Source organism: Nicotiana tabacum, chromosome 17 (genome assembly GCF_000715075.1).
Source record: "Nicotiana tabacum cultivar K326 chromosome 17, ASM71507v2, whole genome shotgun sequence".
Lineage (NCBI taxonomy): Eukaryota > Viridiplantae > Streptophyta > Magnoliopsida > Solanales > Solanaceae > Nicotiana > Nicotiana tabacum.
The window spans coordinates 118,197,424-118,218,050 of record NC_134096.1 but is presented as its reverse complement, the minus strand read 5'-3'; positions in this window follow the sequence as shown (position 1 = coordinate 118,218,050).

Genomic DNA, 20,627 nt, shown 5'->3' with positions numbered 1-20,627 from the left:
CAGGGTTCTGTCACGACCCAAATTCCCTCCGTATAACGTTGTGACGACACCTAGTCTCTCTACGACTAGGTAAGCTTAACAAATTGTGGAAAATGACAAAACGAAAGCAAAACTTGGCAACTAACAGCAGTGGATAACTGAGTAACTAGTAACAATGCCGCTCGGCATGTACAATAACCAATACTCTATAAATACATAGTCTTCCCACTAAGTCACAAGCTACAGAAGGAAAACTAGAATCTCTATACGCCAGAGTCTAATACAAGAAATATAGAAAGTAGATGACATAGGAGAGAATAAAGGGGGTCTCCGATGTTTGCGGACGCGGAAGATGTACCTTGAAGTCTCCGTACAGCAGCAAACACTCTCAGCTAATAACGGGGCTGATAAAATGTACCTGGATCTGCACACAAAACATGTACATAATAGTAGCATGAGTACACCACGATGGTATCCAGTAAGTACTAAGCCTAACCTTGGTAGAGTAGTGACGAGGTCAGGTCCGGGTCCTACTGGGATATAATAAAAGAAAGATGCTATAATAAAAATAAAGTAAAACGTAGAAGATAACAAAAAGTATTCACAAAGCAATAACAATACTACACAATGATATAACAACAAGGGCGCTCCCGAGATACCGTCTCGTAGTCTCAAAAGTAAATATACAGGGAGAACTCCCGAGGTAACGCCTCGTAGTCTCAAAAGTAAATATGCAGGGAGAATTCCTGAGGAACCGCCTCGTAGTCTCAAAAGTAAATGTGCAGGGAGAACTCTCGAGGAACCGCCTCGTAGTCTCAAAAGTAAACACACATCTCAAATCGATAAATACAATAGTTAATAACAAGATTTCTACAGTTATACTAATAAAGAACAAGGAAAAGTAGGAAATCAACTTGGCATGCTTCACAGAGTTCAAATGAGCGGTTAAAGCATGTAGACATGCGATATTAGTCTAAACATGATAACTACACATATTGGAACAACTCAATTAAGAATGAAAACAGATTAATACTCATTTAAACGGTATAACTCAAATTAAAAGAAAAACAGGTTGCTACTCAGTAAAATAAATCGGGCTTTACAACATATAGCCTATGTACGTACTCGTCACCTCACATACATGATGCTCACATATCACAGCAGCACCAAATCATAAGGGGATTTCCCCCACACTAGGTTAGGCAAGCCACTTACTTCGAACCAAGCTCAATTAATCGGTAACAATGCCTTTTCCACGAATATCCGACTCCGAATGGCCCAAATCTAGCCAAAATTAATTAAATACCATAAATACAACTATAAGAAATTAATCTAATTAATGAAATCAAAGCTAAATCAAGAAATTAGAAAATTATTGATACCCAAAGTTTTTCCTCATATTTTAAAATAGTGCATATACATCATCATTTTGACTTTTAAACATACACAAGTATTTTTCATAATATTTCATAATTTTTAACGACTTTAAACCAATTTATTCCTGCTTTTTATTATATACGACTCGCCCCATTTATCTTTAATCCCAGTCGTTGATGTCTCAAAATCAACGGCCCCTGTTCACCCCCCTTTATAACTATCCAAACTCGCCCAAAACTTAACCATTCTCACCACCCGCTACCCCTAAATCCTCTCTACTCTCTCTTCTTCTCTGAGAAACCCTAGCTGCCGCCTCTCAAAACCCTCCCTTAATCCCTCTTCTAATGGGATTTCCGTCTCATCTCCTTACCATATTAATATGTTTCCGATATTGGTTGATTCTCCATGGTATTACCTAATACTTGCCTAAACATGGCAAGTATTACCACTCTAATTCTGTCCGATTGACTCCCATTTCTTGAATCTGGACGATATTCCATCTACACACGTTTATTCTGCACCATGTGAGTCCGATTTTGTTTATATTGTGTTGATTCTTACTTACCCTAAAACTAGGGTTTACAGATTTTCTTCAAAATCGAACCAAAATTGGTTCAAACCCATGATTTTGAGTATTATTCTGTCTATATTCGTCCTATGCTACTGTGAGTCCGATTATTTGTTTATATTCTGTTGATTTTCACTTTCCCTAAAAACTAGGGTTTACAGATCCCTTAAATTGATTTTTTGACTGATTTGCATGTTTACTTACCTTATTTGTTGCTTAAATCACTCTATCTCCCTTGTTTGATGTTCGATTTTACTACTATATAAACCCCTCCCCCATTCCCTTGTAAGAAGGACTTCAATCGCTAACAATCACTAATGAAGAAATTAGGGCTTTACTCTGTGTTCATTCATTCTCTTGTTTTTTGCTCTTGGCCGGCTGAAAGCCAAGGCCACCGGATATCCTACTTTTCCGACCTTTCTTGGGTGTGAGCACTGCCCTGGGTTCTTTGAAACCCTTAGGAACTTGACGCATCTGGGATTCTGGGTCATATTGTTGTTCTTTTCTTGGTTGTTGAGCAATAACTGGTTAGTTTCTCAACCTTCGCAATGTTTATTCCATTATGTTCTAATTAGCATATCTATGTTTTCTGAAATTGCATGACTTGATATAATCCCTTGACTCTCTTCATGTATGATTCTGCCTATAGCATGAACTTCTCTAGCATTGCCCCACGCCTAAACTGTTGGTTCTAAAAAACATCTTTGTATCTAACTTAGGCAATTTGGACAGTTTGAAGCATGTTTAGCTTAATGTGTTGACAATCTGAGTGTTTGCATTGGCTGTGTGACCTAATCCTATTTCCTGCCTGATTCTGAATTTCTTAGTGATTAATTTATGTTATTAGTATGTCCTAATCTGTTAAAGCCTTCACTCTAGTTGTAACTTGCTACTATGACTATGTTTGTCACTCAGTATGTTCTCACTCTACTCAATTATGTACCCCTAGTAATTAAGTGGAACCTCTCAGACTCGTTTTGCCTAAATTATGATTCTGCTTGCCTCATTAGTATAAGTTGTAATGTTTAAGCCCTAGTGTTTAGCATAACTTGATCCTTAGGTTTGAACTTGTTGATTTAATGATACTTTTTCGTCTTGCTAGCCTAATGTCTCTTTGCTCATTAACTTTGTAATCCCAGAAGTTTAAGACTTCTTGCCTCTTACAAATATACCCTGCCCCAATGTGTTATGTGACAACTTGCAGCATCAACTAGTTTCTTGAACTCATGCACCCTCTGTGTTGATATGTCCATTATGTGATCACTTTGTAGTGTTTGACTCCAAAAAATGTAAATGCACTTTTCTAAACCTCGTTACTTTGCTACTATTTTCATTGGTTGTTTCCCTGTTCTGAGTCTCTAATTCTTGGCCAGCTGAAAGCCAAGGCCTCCTAAAACCTCTCTATTAACCTCCCTAGTGTGAGCACTGCTCGAGGTCCACTTTGAGACCCTTGTGAACTCTGACACACTAGGGCCTAAGGTTCTGTGGCCACTTTGTCCCAATTGGTCAATTCTGCCTCCCTTTTCACCTACTGAATGAACCAATTGATTTGTGTAAATGGTTGTTGATTAGCTGTGGTTACTGGGTTTTGGCTATTTTGTGTAAATGAAGATTATTTTCTGGGTTTGATTGGCTATGACTTCTGGGCTGTGGTGAAACCTGTATGGATACAAAATTTGAAGGCTTGACCAGGCTGGGTGTACTTTGGGCCTGTCTTAGGCCAACTATAGTGATTTTGTAACTTTGTAATTTGATTCATTCATTGGGCTTGTAATAATGATGTAATAACAATTGGGGTGTTAGTAAAATTGGGAAAATGGGTTTATTCTAATATTTGCATGAACAGGTAAAAATCCTGCCTATAAGTGTTTATTTTACTCAACATGTTCTGCTCCTATGTGTTGTAAGATAACCTGCCCATAGGACCTGAGTGTTTAATTCAATTAACATATTCAGCTCCTCTGTGTTTTATTAGATACCATGCATATAGGAAATAAAGTGTCAATGACCAATCTTTCAATTTACATAACTGCAGCATATTCATTAGATACTATGACTATATGGCTATGTTAGCTTATGTTCTACAAAATCTGCATTTAGAAATCATGCCTATAGGGTTTTACTTGGTTAATTCACTGTTATACTTCCCACCTAGGAGTCATGCCTATAGGAGCTAAGTATAAAAAGTAAATTTCAATCGTTAATCGTTAGAAATCCTGCCTATAGGGTAAAACCACTCGCTTTTAAGTGTTAAAATTAAATTTCAACACTGTTTCGTTGCCACTATTAGAAAGCATGCCTATAGGATCAAACTGAGTAATTCTGAGTATCTTCAATAGTTATCACCGCCAACTACCGCATAAATCACCTAGATATCATGTCTATAGGTTTATTTTCTTATAATCTGTAATCAGCAGGCCGACTGTGTAGTCGCTTAGAAATTGTACCTAAAATGGCATCTTGCTCTGAAACTGCCTGCACGTTTGAATCCCAAGGTCACATAGAAACCATGTCTATAGGGCGTAATGGCTTTAACTTGTCTCAATTCTGAAACTGTCAAACGCCTAATTTGTTTGAGTGCATTTGTTGTCTAAGTGTGGATGCTAACTTGAGCCCTTAATTGCCTTCACATGAAGTCCAACTTGTTTTGTATGTCGCCTAGTTTTATCATTTCTGAGCAGCCTAAGATAAGTCTAGAAACTATCCAAAATAGAGTTCTAAAGGCCTCCTGGGCCATAGGCATAGGACGGGTAGTGCACGCATAGGGCACAGTTTAGAATCAACTAGTGCGCTTTAGGTAAAAACTTAAAGATAGTAATCGGGTAGCAGGGGATGATAGTCTGTGCTCGCTTAATAATATGAGTAACACTCCACCTCGAGGGAGTTACGAAGTACTATTTATGTTGCACGGGGTGATCCTTTAGGCTAAAAAACTTAGGACCCCCCATCTTGTCTTTAAACTAATTATCTGTGTTTACTCAAGGACTTTCTAATAATGATTATTTTTTTCAAACTTCTTGTTTTTCTTTCTGATTATTTGACTAATTCATATAATTCAAGTTCGGCCGGGACCCACAGTTATGGACCTTGAAAAGTGCCTAAAACCTTCTCTTCGAGGTAATTTGAGCCCTTACCCGATCTTTGGTGATGCAAACTGGTTAAACCAGATTTATTTGCAAATAGGTGCCCTAACGCACCTCAAACCCATTAGGTGGCGACTCTCTCTTTTAACACCTTCCTTTAAAAGAGTTGTCACGTGTCGAAACCCGATTTCGCGAGAAAGAGGGGCGCGATAGCATGGCTACTCTGCTGGGAAAATTTTTAGGCTCTTACCATAGTGAACTTGGTCTATGTGAATTAGTTTTCTTTGATGAATGTATTTCCTTGTTTTTTTTATCATAACATGAACATCCCGCTTCCATTACCCCTTTTTTATGGCTACAAGCACACCCTTTCCCCTATTTCCCTCTATTTTTAATTTGTATTAATATGCAAATCTTTGCTTAATTTGGTTACAATGTGCGTTTTCCTTTATTTTCTAGTCATGTTCACTTACTCCGAATCATTTTTAAATTAGCTACATCATGTCTCTCCCTACCCCTGCCCCCTTGCTTGCTTTATTGCAATTCTTTCACATTGCGCGAACTAACTTTCTTCCTTGTTTTCCTTTATTTTTATGTCTTTACGCTCCATTTAATACTGCGTTTATTATCTTCATCATGAAAAATACTTGACAACGTGTTGTTTTATCTTTACATAAAGCATGCTCCACATCATATTCCACTCGTACGTAATTAATACCATAGCGGTGCTTGATGAGTATCCGCGCTCTTCCTAAATCACCCTTTTAAATTTGGAAAGGCTTATTTGCGGTAAAACTAGTCGATCAGTGGTGCAATCGATGGTTCCGTGCCTTCCCCTCTCAAGTTGTCCACTTGAGGGTACCGGTCTAGACTCTTCTAGAAACCCCCACTCTAATATTAACTGTGCATGCATCATGTCTAAACATAGTATGGGTTAGAACTCTATCCGCGTAATAACTCTCTAAGGCAAGCCTTGTCCAAAGCCCGCCAGGATTTCCTTAAATCCCAATGGGTACAATCATGATATGTGCATTATTTGGAGAAAACGTGCCGATATGCTGATCATTAATGTGTAAATAGTCGAATCCGGACGGGGAAAGGGATAACTTTAATTGTTTTGCAGAAATGAGGCACGAAGTCCCCAGGTTCGGCATATTTCAAAGTATCCCACCTTTGTTGCTAGATTGGTGGGAAAATCTCTCGCCAAGTGACAAAAATCATGTGAAAAGAGTTCTCGGGAATTTATCTTCTTTGTTAGATATTCAACCGAAAAATGTGTTAATTGAGGCTGCCACCATGTTCTGGTATGAGAAGAGGGTCGTCTTCCATTTTGGTGATATAGAAATGACTCCCCTTTTAGAGGAAATAGGAGGCTTCGCTGGGATCCTATGGGATAGCCCTGGCTTGTTGGTACTGGAAAACCGTACTTCTCGAGGTTTCCTAAAAATGATGGGTTTCAGGAAAATGATGAGTTACTCAGTCTAAAGAAATCTTACATACCATCCGACTTCCTTTACGAGCGTTGTGGTCACAGCAAGTCATATCATCTTTACCATGATGAATTTGCCATCACTTCTTTGGGTTGGACTCACCGCCGGGTTATTGCATTCATTATCTGTTTTCTGGGGATGCTGATATTCCCAACACAAGGAGAAAGGATCCACACTCGCCTAGCTATGGTCACTAAGACCCTAATGGAAGGAATTGAGGGGCAAACTTACACTATTGTCCCAATGATTGTGGCTGAGATGTACCGAGCCTTAGACCATTGCAAAAAGTGATATAGGCATTTTGAGGGTTGCAATTTGTTGCTACAAATATGGTTGTTGGAACACCTTCAGAGAGGACAATACCATCAAGAATTTCTGCGATGACCATGGAATCACCACATAGCTTATCACTATCCGAAGAGAATGACTTTTATCCCAGACAGGTTTGCACGACCGGGAAATGCTGTAAGCTGGTACATTTCTTTAGCAATTTGACTGATGACAGGGTACATTGAATGTTCGAGTGGTTACCTAGCAGTGAATTCATCATCAGTCGAGAGGTGTTCCTCATCTAGTGCTAATCGGATTAAGGGGAATCTATCCTTATTCTCCTATCAGAGTCATGAGGCAAGCTGAGAGAAAATAGGTTATACCACGAGTTTCCAAAATGGTTCATTACAAAGCAGACTTCCGAGGGAATGCATTCAAGTTCGAGGCACATCACATGTGGCATCAAAAGATTATTGTGAAGAAAGATACCATCGAGCCAGACAGGTATCATGCTGGCCATGTGTACTTCTACCCATTATGGTTGGTCGATGACATAGCAGGAGAGGTCAAGCCAGGGGTTGATTTGAGAAATAGGGTCATAGACGACGCTGCTGAAGCACAAGTCAAATATAAGAGGTTGCGCAAAAGGGTCTTTGAATCTGAGGCCAGACATTTGGAACAACATAAAGTGGACATGGAAGCAATCAATGAATGGAGGGGAATCGCTACTAAATCAACAGAAAGGTTGGAGTATTTGGATTGTGGGAAAGATGAGGAAAAGGATCTTGGATTGTCAGAACGCAGAGGGCAATGAAGGAGGACATCTAGCAAGGGCGTACATGATGTTGGACATGCGCGACCTAGGGAATTTGATTGACGGGGCTAAGAAGGCCAAGCTTGGAGAAGGTCCCTCTTGGACCGAATAGATTAGGAATGATGTTTACTAGATTCGTTTTAGAATTTGATTGTAATAAGGCAAATGCCACTAGTGACTCTTAATAATTATTGTCGTTTTAGTAGAGATTTGGTCTATTTATCATATTAATGAAATGACACAGTTATCGGCATTGAGTTTTCTCCAAAGCTATATGTCGCAAGGCCTACCTCGGGCACGATGAGGTCCCCAAATTAGGATGCAAATTTCTAATTCCGCAATACATGTTTAAATATCGTAAATATCCTTTTAATACTCCTTAGTGACCTGTTTCCCTTTTATTTTTATTCTTTTCTTTGTTTATTCCCATCCCCTAAGGTTGGTTCGTGCATACTGGCATCATCAGCATATCATATCAGATCTAGAGATCCTCCTCCTCCTCCTCCTCCAAGTGATCTTAAGAATAAAGGAAAAGCTAAGATGGACGATATGAGTGGTATTAGGAAAGACAATGCTACGCACATCGAGAATGTCAAAACTTCGGATGGTTGGAGTACTCCGACGCAGAATGTCTTTGTTTTACGGTTAGAACAGAAGATATTGGAGTTACAAGGGGAACTTGAGCAGGTCCGTAACTTGGCAAACCTTTCCCTTATCCTGAATGTTCCCGATATCAACCAACAAAATGCCTAAAATCCAACACCTTCTCAAATCACACAAAACCAACACCCGCAATATCCTCCCGCACCTCACCATAATGCCACGCCTCCCCAAAATCCTAATCCTCCATAGCATCATCATCATCCGACCCAGTACCCACAAACTACCACCTGCCACACTCCTCAAAATGCACCACAGCCTACTCATGACCCGTAAAACTCAACCAATGACCACCATTATGCCCAGATTCCCGGAGTCCACCAAAGTAATCCCATATATGTGGAAACCTTAACCCACACCCCACAACAAACCTTATACATACCCGAATCCGTCGAGTAGGACCTGCTCATCAAGAACATGGCAGAGGAACTCAAGAAACTTACCGGCAGGGTTCAAAGTGTCGAAGGGGGAAAAGGCATTGAGGGTTTGAATTATGAAGATTTGTGTATTCAGCCAGATGTAGAACTTCCAGAGGGTTACAAACCTCCTAAGTTCGAAATGTTTGATGGAACTGGTGATCCGAAGGTGCACTTAAGATCATATTGTGACAAGCTTGTAGGAGCTGGCAGGGATGAAAGAATCCGCATGAAGCTGTTCATGAGAAGCCTCACTAGAGACGCCCTATCTTGGTACATTAGTCAGAACCCAAAGAAATGGGTTAATTGGGTAAGCATGGCATCAGATTTTGTGGATCAGTTTAGGTTTAACACAGAAAACGCACCAGACGTTTTCTACATTCAAAATCTTAAGAAGAAGCCAACGGAAACTTTCTGCGAGTATGCTACTCGGTGGAGGTCTGAAGTTGCAAAAGTAAGGCCAGTGTTGGAAGATGAACACGTTCTTTGTCTGATCTTAGGATCCACAATATTACGAGAGGTTAATGGTTCTTGAAAACCATAACTTTTCCGGCATCATCAAACTGGGAGAAAGAATAGAAGAGGGAATTAAAAGAGGAATGGTAACCAATTTCGAGGAACTCTAGGCTACGAACAAAGCCTTACAGTCGGGCGATATATCTAAAAAGAAGGTAGTAGGGGCAGTGATGGTAGCCCAAGGTCCGAAGTCTCCTCTCACATACCAAACACGTCCACCCACATATTAGCCTTCGCCTCCTAGATATCAACAACCTGATACCACCTACCACACTTACAACACTTAGCCAGTATATTACCACTCACCATTAGCCCGCCAAAACTACCAAAAACCCAGGCCAAATTTCGACTGTAGGCCGCCCAGACAATACACTCCTATTGCCGAGCCTATTGACCAGTTGTATGAGAGATTGAAAGATGCCAGTTATGCAACTTCCATTCCCGCTGTCGCCATGGAAAATTCCTCTCAATGGGTTAATCCGAATAAGACATGTGCCTACCATTCGGGCATGAAGGGTTACACTATTGATGAATACCATACTCTGAAGGATAAGATCTAGATGCTGATTGATACCAAAGTTATACAGGAAAATGAGACTTCACCTAATGTCCGCAACAATCCCCTCCTGAATTACAGGGGAGAGGGGGTAAATGTGATAGAAACTGATGAAGAATGGGATCTGTAAGGGTCAATTGGGCTCATTCGAGAAGGGGATGATCCCAAAATGCTTCCAGTCACTCTCACACCTATTGCGGTACATATACAGTCACCAATTAGATTTGAGGTAGCCGCACCGACTACGTTCGAGGTTGAAGTAACAACGCCCTCAGCCACGCCAACTCCGTTTGAAGTAGAAGTAACTGCACCATTCACCATAAAGGTAGCACCCACACCATCCTTTAATTCCAATGATGTGCCCTGGGACTATACTGCAGAAGCGAGGAGGAAAGGAAAGGGGAAAATGGAAGAAACTGGTGCAACACAAGGTATGACCAGAACTGGTAGGGTTTACACGCCCGAGCATTTGGGGGAACAAGTAAAGAAGACGCTTCCAGGCAGCCTGTCATTGAAACCGGCCCGGATGATCTTTGGAGAAAGGTGCAAGCAAGGGAGTATTCTGTGGTCGATCATTTGAACAAAACCTTTGCTCAGATATCCATTCTATCACTACTGCAGAATTCTGAGGCACACAGGAACGCATTGATGAAAGTGTTGAATGAGGCTTATATACCCAACAACATTACCAGTGGAGAGATGGCCAACATAGTAGGACAAGTATTGGAAAGCCATAAGATCACTTTACACGAAGATGAATTGCCACCAGAAGGGTGGTGTTGTATATCACAGTACAATGCTAAAACAAATTCATTGCCAGGGTCCTGATAGATGGGGGTTAAAGTCTCCACATCTTCCCGTTGACTACTTGAATAGGTTAGGTAAAAGTTTGCATGAGATACGAGTAGGAACTATGAACGTAAAAGCGTTCGATGGGTCTCAAAGGGGCCACAATCGGAGAAACCAACCTCTGCTTACAAATGGGTCCAACTTGGTTTGATGTTGAATTCCAAGTGCTCGACATATCCGCCTCATACAATCTACTATTGGGATGACCTTGGATACACACCGCTAGGGCTGTAGCGTCTACTCTGCATCAGGCTGTGAAGTTCGAATGGAATCTTCAGGAGGTGATCATTCATGGAGATGGGAGTAACCCTATTTACACCAACCAGACTATCCCGATTGTGGAGAATAGGAGAAAGTTAGGGGGAAAGACTTACCATCGTATTGAGCATGTTAATGCGATCGAGAAGGACAAATGGCGGAGTAGCAAAATAGAAAGCATATTGGCATGGACAGGGTATGAACTCGGCAAGGGTCTAGGCAAGAATCTCCAAGGGATCACCAAATTAATACAGTTAAAATGTCACGGCATGACCTTGGGACTGGGATATCAATACACTTGGCATGAGTATCAAAATTGGTCGCCACCATGGCGCGGTCCCTATCACCCTCTCGAGCAACCGATACTACATTTGAGCCAGTCCTTCCATCAGGCGGATATGATGTAGGGATCTGAAGAAGATGAAGTGCTAGCTGGTTTGAGGAATCTATTCTCAGAAGATGAAGACATGAACTACATTATAATAGTTGAGGAGGAGGAGGAGGAAGGCCTCGTCATCCAGACAGTGGAGCTGTTCTCAGGAACTGGACTGCCACATCATCAAGGGACCGTCGAGTTCCTAGGTAGCCTAGCAATTAGCATCATATTTTAAAAGCAATTTTTATGAGCATTTAAGACATTTTCAGTATTTTGTTTTAAGCATGTTTTTTTTGAAATAATTGCTCGGGTCATCGAGCCATACCTGTTTGACGTTTTCAAGATTTATCTAATGCATTGTTATTTTAGTATTTATTATTATTCTTTATATTTTTTCTCTAGAGTATTATTATTACCTATTCCGATGAACTTACGACTATGACATGTAATGAGACAATGCAACATAAGAATAGTGACTCGAAAGAAATAGAAGAAGATGATATAATACCTGAGGAAATTGTTAGAGAAGTTGAAGATTTTGAGAACAAGCCTAAGTCCAACCTGGACGAAACCGAGATAGTCAACTTGGGAGATTCAGAAATAGTCAAAGAAACCCGTATAAGCATTCACTTGTCACCATCAGAGAAAGAAGAATACACCTATTTCCTGAAAGAATATGAAAATATTTTCGCATGGTCTTATGATGATATGACTGGTTTGAGCACGTCCATAGTGGCTCATAAACTACCCACCAAACCAATGTGTCCGCCAGTAAAGCAGAAGCTTAGAAAGTTCAAGCCAGATATGAGTCTAAAAATCAAAGAAGAAGTCACCAAGTAGATCAAAGCTAAGGTTCTCAGAGTGGTTGAATATCCAACTTGGTTGGCTAACATCGTGCCAGTTCCGAAGAAGGATGGGAAAATCAGAGTATGCGTCGATTATCGGGACCTACACAGAGCAAGTCCCAAAGATATTTCCCGTTACCCAACATACACATAGTGATTGACAACTGCGCCTAGCATGAACTCCAATCCTTTGTGGATTGCTTCGCGGGATATCATCAGATCTAGATGGATGAAGAGGATGCCAAAAATACAGTTTTTATTACACTGTGGGGGGTGTACGGCTATAAAATGATGTCGTTTGGTCTGAAGAATGTTGGGGCAACTTATATGAGGGCCATGACAACTATTTTCCACGACATGATACATAAAGAGATAGAGGTATATGTGGATGATGTCATCATCAAATCCAAGAAGAGTACATATCACATAGCAGACTTGAGGAAATTCTTTGATCGGCTTTAGAGGTACAATTTGAAATTGAATCCCACAAAATGTGCCTTCGGGGTCCCTGCAGGAAAGTTGTTAGGATTCATCGTTAGCCTCCGAGGAATTGAGCTAGACCCATCAAAGGTCAAGGCTATCCAGGATTTGCCACCTCCAAAGAACAAGAAAGACATGATGAGCTACTTGGGATGTCTTAATTACATCAGCCGCTTCATAGCACAATCAACTGTGATCTGTGAGCCGATTTTCAAAATGTTAAAGAAGGATGCCGCAACCAGTTGTACTGAAAACTACGAGAAAGCTTTTGACAGAATCAAAGAATATTTGTCCACACCGTCAGTCCTGGTCCCGCCAGAACCTGGTAGACCACTGCTACTCTATCTCTCCGTATTAGATGGGGCTTTCGATTATGTCTTGGGACAATACGATGAGAGGGGAAAGAAAGAACCGTCCATATACTATCTGAGTAAGAAGTTCACACCCTACGAAGCACGGTATTCTTTGCTAGAACGCACCTGCTATGCTTTGACCTGGATAGCCCAGAAACTGAGGCACTACTTCTGTGCCTATACCACATATCTCATATCAAGTATGGATCCTCTAAAGTACATTTTCCAAAAACCCATGCCTACAGGGAAGCTGGCAAAATGGCAGATATTGTTGAGTGAATTCGACATCGTCTATGTGACTCAGAGGACGGTTAAGAGACAAGCATTAGCGGATCATCTTGCGGAAAATCCTGTAGGAGGTGAATACAAACCACTAAAAACATAGTTTCCTGATGAAGAAGTATCATTCGTAGGAGAAAATATCGTCGAAGCCTACGACGGATGGAGAATGTTTTTCGATGGAGCCACAAACATCAAAGGAGTGGGTATTGGAGCCGTTTTGGTGTTAGAAATAGGTCAACATTATTCGGTATGCATGAAACTCAGATTTCCGTGCACCAATAATATGGCAGAATATGAGGCTTGCATATTGGGGCTCAATTTGGCCGTTGACAGGAATATCCAGGAATTACTAGTAATTGGTGATTCAGATCTTCTGGTACATCAGGTGCATGGAGAATGGGCTACAAAGAATACCAAGATATTACCATATCTATATCATGTGCAAGAGATGATGAAGAGGTTCACGAAGATAGAGTTTAGACATGTCCCGAGAATCTAGAATGCATTCGCAGACGCATTGGCCACTTTGTCCTCCATGATACAGCATCCGGACAAGAATTTCATCGACCCCATTCTGGTAAGGATTCATAATCAGCCAGCTTACTCTGCTCATTTTGAATAAGAAGCAGACGGGAATCCATGGTTCCATGATATCAAGGAGTACTTGGCAAAAAGAGGGTACCCTGAGCATGCAAATCATACTAAAAAAATGCACGCTCCGAAGATTGTCCAACCATTTCTTCCAAAGTGGAGGAATTCTGTACAGAAGGACTCCAAACTTAGGATTATTATGGTGTGTTGATGCCAAGGAAGCTTCCAAACTTCTCAAAGAGATACACTCTGGAACTTGCGGAACACACATGAATGGTTTCGTTTTAGCCAAAAAGATACTAAGGGCAAGTTATTTTTGGATGACTATGGAAACAAACTACATCAGTGTCCAGAAATGTCATCAGTGCCAAATACACGTAGATATGATGCGGGTGCCGCCAAATGAACTCAATGCAACGAGTGCACCTTGGCCTTTTGCTACTTTGGGAATGGACGTCATTGGACAAATCGATCCTGCCGCTTCAAAGGAGCACAAGTTCATTTTAGTGGCCATAGACTACTTCACAAAATGGGTCGAAGCTGCATCCTACAAAGCTGTAACCAAGAAAGTCGTCGTAGATTTTGTCAGAGATCGTATTGTTTGCCAATTCGGGGTTCCAGAGTCCATCATCACCGAAAATGCCGCCAATCTCAACAGTGACCTAATGAAAGCTATGTGCGAAACCTTCAAAATCAAGCACAAGAATTCCACAACATACATGCCTCAAATGAATGGAGCCATGGAGGCTGCAAACAAGAATATCAAGAAAATACTGAGGAAGATGGTAGACAACTACAAGAAATGGCACGATAAGTTACCATTTGCCTTATTGGGGTACCGTACCACGGTCCGCTCATCAACTCGGGCAACTCCCTATTTGCTGGTCTACGGTACCAAATATGTCATTCCTATCGAGATTGAAATTCCTTCTTTAAGAATTATACAAGAAGCTGAACTCAGTGATATAGGATGGATAAGAAGCCACTATAAACAATTAGTTCTCATTGACGAGAAAAGAATGAATGCAGTGTGTCATGGTCAACTCTATCAGAATAGGATGTCTAGAGCTTTCAACAAAAGGGTCAAACCTAGACAGATCGCACCGGGGCAGGTACTGAAGCGGATCTTCCCGCATCAAGATGAAGCCAAAGGGAAATTTTTGCCCAATTGGAAAGGGCCCTGCATGGTTCATAGAGTACTAACAGGAGGAGCACTCATACTCATAGAAATGGACGAAGAGGTTTGGCCAAAGCCTATCAATTCAAACGTAGTCAAAAGATATTATGTTTAGAATGTTCGCATTTCTTCATCTGATGTAATTGAACGACGCTCGACCTGATTCCCGTTTAAGAGGGGATACGTAGGCAGCCCTATGCGTTCGGTCATAATTCAATAAAATTTTCATTTTTCCCACAACCAAAAACTGGGGAAGAATTTTGAGGAGGATCCTCAAAATTCTGAAGCAAGTCCAGCCAACGTCATCATATGCAGAACGGTCAGAGAATCGCCTAAGTAAACTGGGGCAGAATTTTGAGGAGGACCCTCAAAATTCTAAGGAGGTCGCAATGTCTCTAAAGTGTCACAATCATTGGTTCATATAATTTATTTGATATTGCATACTAATGTATTTTAAATAACTACATCCATCATATGCATGCACATTTTCGAAAACTTTATTTTTATGAAACAGCTAGATGCTACCCGTGGTAACTCAAGCAGGACTTCGATACAGAGCAAATCAAAGTAGGCAGGCAGAGGCACGAACCAACCTTCCCCCATAAAACTCACGATTGTCCTTTGAATGCAGGAACAAGAAATATTCTCAAATTCGGGCACACCTCAGAATCACTGTCTTTATAAAGACAAAGCTGCCAAGCGCAAACACATTTCCAGCTAAGAAATACTCTGCTACTACTTATTATCTGTTCATTGCATGAGACTAAGCATTGTCTACATCTTGCATGAGGCTAAGCCCCGCCTCCTTAATTGCATAAGGCTAAGCACTGCCTTCCCCTGCTAAGACTAAGCATTGTCTCTATTTTGCATGAGGCTAAGCCCTGCCTCCTTAATTGCATAAGGCTAAGCACTGCCTTCCCCTGCAGGAGGCTAATCATTGTCTCTATTTTGCATGAGGATAAGCCCTGCCTCCTCAATTGCATAAGGCTAAGCACCGCCTTCCCCTGCATGAGGCTAAGCATTGTCTCCACCTTTGCATGAGGTTAAGCCATGCCTCCTCAATTGCATAAGGCTAAGCGCTGCCTTCCCCTGCATGAGACTAAGCATTGTCTCAAATTTTGCATGAGGCTAAGCCCTGCCTCCTTAATTTCATAAGGCTAAGAACTGCCTTCCCCTTCATGAGACTAAGCATTGTCTCTATTTTACATGAGGCTAAGCCCTGCCTCCATCTTGCACAAGGCTAAGCACTGCCTTTCCTTGGACGAGACTAAGCATTGTCTCCCATCCTGCATGAGGCTAAGCCGTGCCTCCTCAATTGCATGAGACCAATCATCATCTCCGACATCGCATGAGGCTAAGCATTGCCTCCCTAGTCACATAAGGCTAAGCTCTGCCTTTCCTTGCGTAACCCTAAATGCTATGCTACTTGAAATCTAGCACTATTCTCCACCTCAGGCTAAGCTCTGCCTCTGATCTTACACAAGACTAAGCTCTATCTTGTTTCGCTTCGCATAACCAAACGTCATGTCTTTGCATCTCATGGGCTAAAATACCGCCATTTTTGTCCGAAAGGCATCATCCTCATAGCCGGAAGACACCATGACATGGCCTGAGGATCTCTCAATATTGCACATCATTATTCAAAGGCGTCATAGTTCAGAGGTACCATTTTCATGGCCCGAGAACATCATTTCATGGCCTGCGAATCCCTTATCACGCGATTCATGGCCCAGGACATCATGGACTAAGGACACCATCCCTATCATCCAAAGATAGCTTTCATGGTCCAAAGAAAATTTGCATCATGTTTAATTTCTCGCAATAATGCATATATACTTGCATGCATTGTGTTTTAAGTTTTGCAGGTAATCCAGGATGTAACCGTTCTACTACCGGGAGCAATCTTCATTCCAGTTTTCGTTCAACGTTCACATCCTGCAATTATTTCAAACGTAACCAACCACCATCCGTTACCCATTCCTATCTGATAGCTGTTCAAATATCTATAACCATTCCAAGGTACATCCATTCACAATTCCGATATCGTCCTATCCAGAAAAGCTTGTCCATTCCTACCACAACTCCATCAGTTTATTCCACCGTTGGATCCAGAACTACACATGGCCTGATTCCTGTAAAACCAGGGATATGTAGGCAACCCAGAAACCAGGGCTCGGCCTATATTTTTCTAAATCACCCCATTCGGTCAAAATCGGTTATCATTTCTTTACCCGACAATTCTTTCATCATTCCCGAGTATATATATATACTTTCCAAATAGTGCATATACATCATCATTTTGATTTATAAACATACACAAGTATTTTTCATAGTTTTTCATAATGTTTAAAGACTTTAAACCAATTTATTCCTGTATTTTATTATATAAATATCTAATAATTATCCTTCAAATTATTTTTATAATGATTTAATCATCTAAACTTATCATTTATACCAACATGAGGTTTTAACTATTTTTTCAGTGCATTTCTTATAATTACATTTGCATTTTTAGGGCTAATTGCACATTTTTGCAATAATAGCCCATATATATGTATAATTACATTATTTATGCATAAAATGACTTTTATATTTTTATAATTTTAAGTAATTATTTTTAATCATTTTAGTGCATAAATTATATTTTGTTATTTATTAATTACTTTTATAAATTATTTATTTATTAAATATTAGGTAATTAAAAACTAGCCTAAAAACCCATAACAAATTAACCTAAAACCCTAGCCCAATAAATCTCAAGCCCAAATCAAACACCCCTTTACAAAACTCGGTCGGTACCCATTTTATACGACCCGCCCTATTTATCTTTAATCTCAGCCGTTGATCTCTCAAGATCAACGGCCCCCGTTAACCCCCTATATTTAACTATCCAAACCCGCCCAAACCCTAACCATTCTCACCACCCGCCGCCCCTAAATCCTCTCTACTCTCTCTTCTTCTCTGAGAAACCGTAGCCGCCGCCTCTCAAAACCCTCCCCTAATCCCTTTTCTAATGGGATTTCCCTCTCATCTCCTTACCATATTAGTATGTTTCCTCTATTGGTTGATTCTCCATGGTATTAGCTATTACTTGCCTAAACATGGCAAGCATTACCACTCTAATTCTGTCCAATTGGCTCAAATTTCTTGAATCTGGACGATATTCCGTCTACACATGTTTATTCTACATCGTGTGAGTCTGATTTTGTTTATATTTTGTTGATTCTTACTTACCCTAAAACTAGGGTTTACAGATTTTCTTCAAAATCGAACCAAAATTGGTTCAAACCCCTGATTTTGAGTATTATTCTGTCTATATTCGTCCTATGCTACTATGAGTCCGATTATTTGTTTATATTCTATTGATTTTAACTTTCCCTAAAAACTAGGGCTTACAGATCCCTTAAATTGATTTTTTGACTGATTTGCATGTTTATTTACCTTATTTGGTGCTTAAATCACTCTGTCTCCCTTGTTTGATGTTCGATCTTACTACTATATAAACCACTCCCTCATTCCCTTCTAAGAAGGACTTCAATCGCTAACAACCACTACTGAAGAAATTAGGGCTTTACTCTGTGTTCATTCATTCTCTTGTTTTTGGCTCTTGGTTGGCTGAAAGCCAAGGCCAGCAGATTTCCTACTTTTTCGACCTTTGTGAGCACTGCCCTGGGTTCTTTGAAACCCTTGGGAACTTGACGCATCTGGGATTCTAGGTCATATTTCTGTTCTTTTCTTGTTTGTTGAGCAATAACTGGTTAGTTTCTCAACCTTCGCAATGTTTATTCCATTATGTTCTAATTAGCATATCTATATTTTCTGAAATTGCATGACTTGATATAATCCCTTGACTCTCTTCATGTATGATTCTGCTTATAGCATGAACTTCTCTAGCATTGCCTCACGCCTAAACTGTTGGTTCTAAAAATGTCTTTGTATCTAACTTAGGCAATTTGGACAGTTTGAAGTATGTTTAGCTTAATGTGTTGACAACCTGATTGTTTGCATTGGCTGTGTGACCTAATCTTGTTTCCTGCCTGGCTCTGAATTTCTTAGTGATTAATTTATATTATTAGTATGTCCTAATCTGTTAAAGCCTTCACTCTAGTTGTAATTTGCTCCTATGACTATGTTTGTCACTCAGTATGTTCTCACTCTGCTCAATTCTGTACCCCTAGCAATTAAGTGGAACCTCTCAGACTAGTTTTGCCTAAATTATGATTATGCTTGCCTCATTAGTATAAGTTGTAATGTTTAAGCCTTAGTGTTTAGCATAACTTGATCCTTAGGTTTGAACTTTTTGATTTAATGATAAATGTCCGTCTTGCTGGCCTAATGTCTCTTTGCTCATTAACTTTGTAATCCCAGAAGTTTAAACTTCCGTGCCTCTTACAAATATACCCTACCCCAATGTGTTATGTGACAACTTGCAGCATCAACTAGTTTCTTGAACTCGTGCACCCTCTGTGTTGATATGTCCATTATGTGATCACTTTGTAGTGTTTGACTCCAAAAAATGTAAATGTACTTTTCTAAACCTTGTTACTTTGCTACTATTTTCATTAGTTGTTTCCCTGTTCTGAGTCTCTAATTCCTGGCCGACTGAATGCCAAGGCCTCCTAAAACCTCTCTATTAACCTCCCTAGTATGAGCATTGCTCGGGGTCCACTTTGAGACCCTTGTGAACTTTGACACACTAGGGCCTAAGGTTTTGTGGCCACTTTGTCCCATTTGCTCAATTATGCCTCCCTTTTCACCTACTTAATGAACCAATTGGTTTGTGTAAGTGGTTGTTGATTAGCTGTGGTTACTAGGTTTTGGCTATTTTGTGTAAATGAAGATTATTTTCTGGGTTTGATTGGCTATGACTTCTGGGCTGTGGTGAAACCTGTATGGATACAAAATTTGAAGGCTTGACTAGGCTGGGTGTACTTTGGGCCTGTCTTAGGCCCACTATAGTGATTTTGTAACTTTGTAATTTGATTCATTCATTGGGCATGTAATAATGTTGTAATAACAATTGGGGTGTTAGTAAAATTGGGAAAATTGATTTATTCTAATATTTGCATAAACGGGTAGAAATCCTACCTATAGGTGTTTAATTTACTCAACATGTTCTGCTCCTATGTGTTGTTAGATAACCTGCCCATAGGACCTGAGTGTTTAAATCGTTTAACATATTCTACTCCTCTGTGTTTTATTAGATACCATGCCTATAGGAAATAAAGTGTCAATGACCAATCGTTCAATTTACATAACTACAGCATATTCATTAGATACTATGACTATAGGGCTATGTTAGCTTATGTTCTACAAAATTTGCATTTTGAAATCATGCCTATACAGTATTACTTGGTTAATTCGTTGTTATACTACCCACCTAGGAGTCATGCCTATAGGAGATAAGTATAAAAAATCAATTTCAATCGTTAATCGTTAGAAATCCTGCCTATAGGGTAATACCACTCGCTTTTAAGTGTTAATATTGAACTTTCAACACTGTTTTGTTGCCACTATCAGAAAGCATGTCTGTAGGATCAAACTGAGTAATTCTGAGTATCTTCAATAGTTATCACCGCCAACTACCGCATAAATCACCTAGATATCATGTCTATAGGTTTAATTGCTTATAATATGTAATCAGCAGGCCGACTGTGTAGTCGCTTAGAAATTATACCTAAAATGGC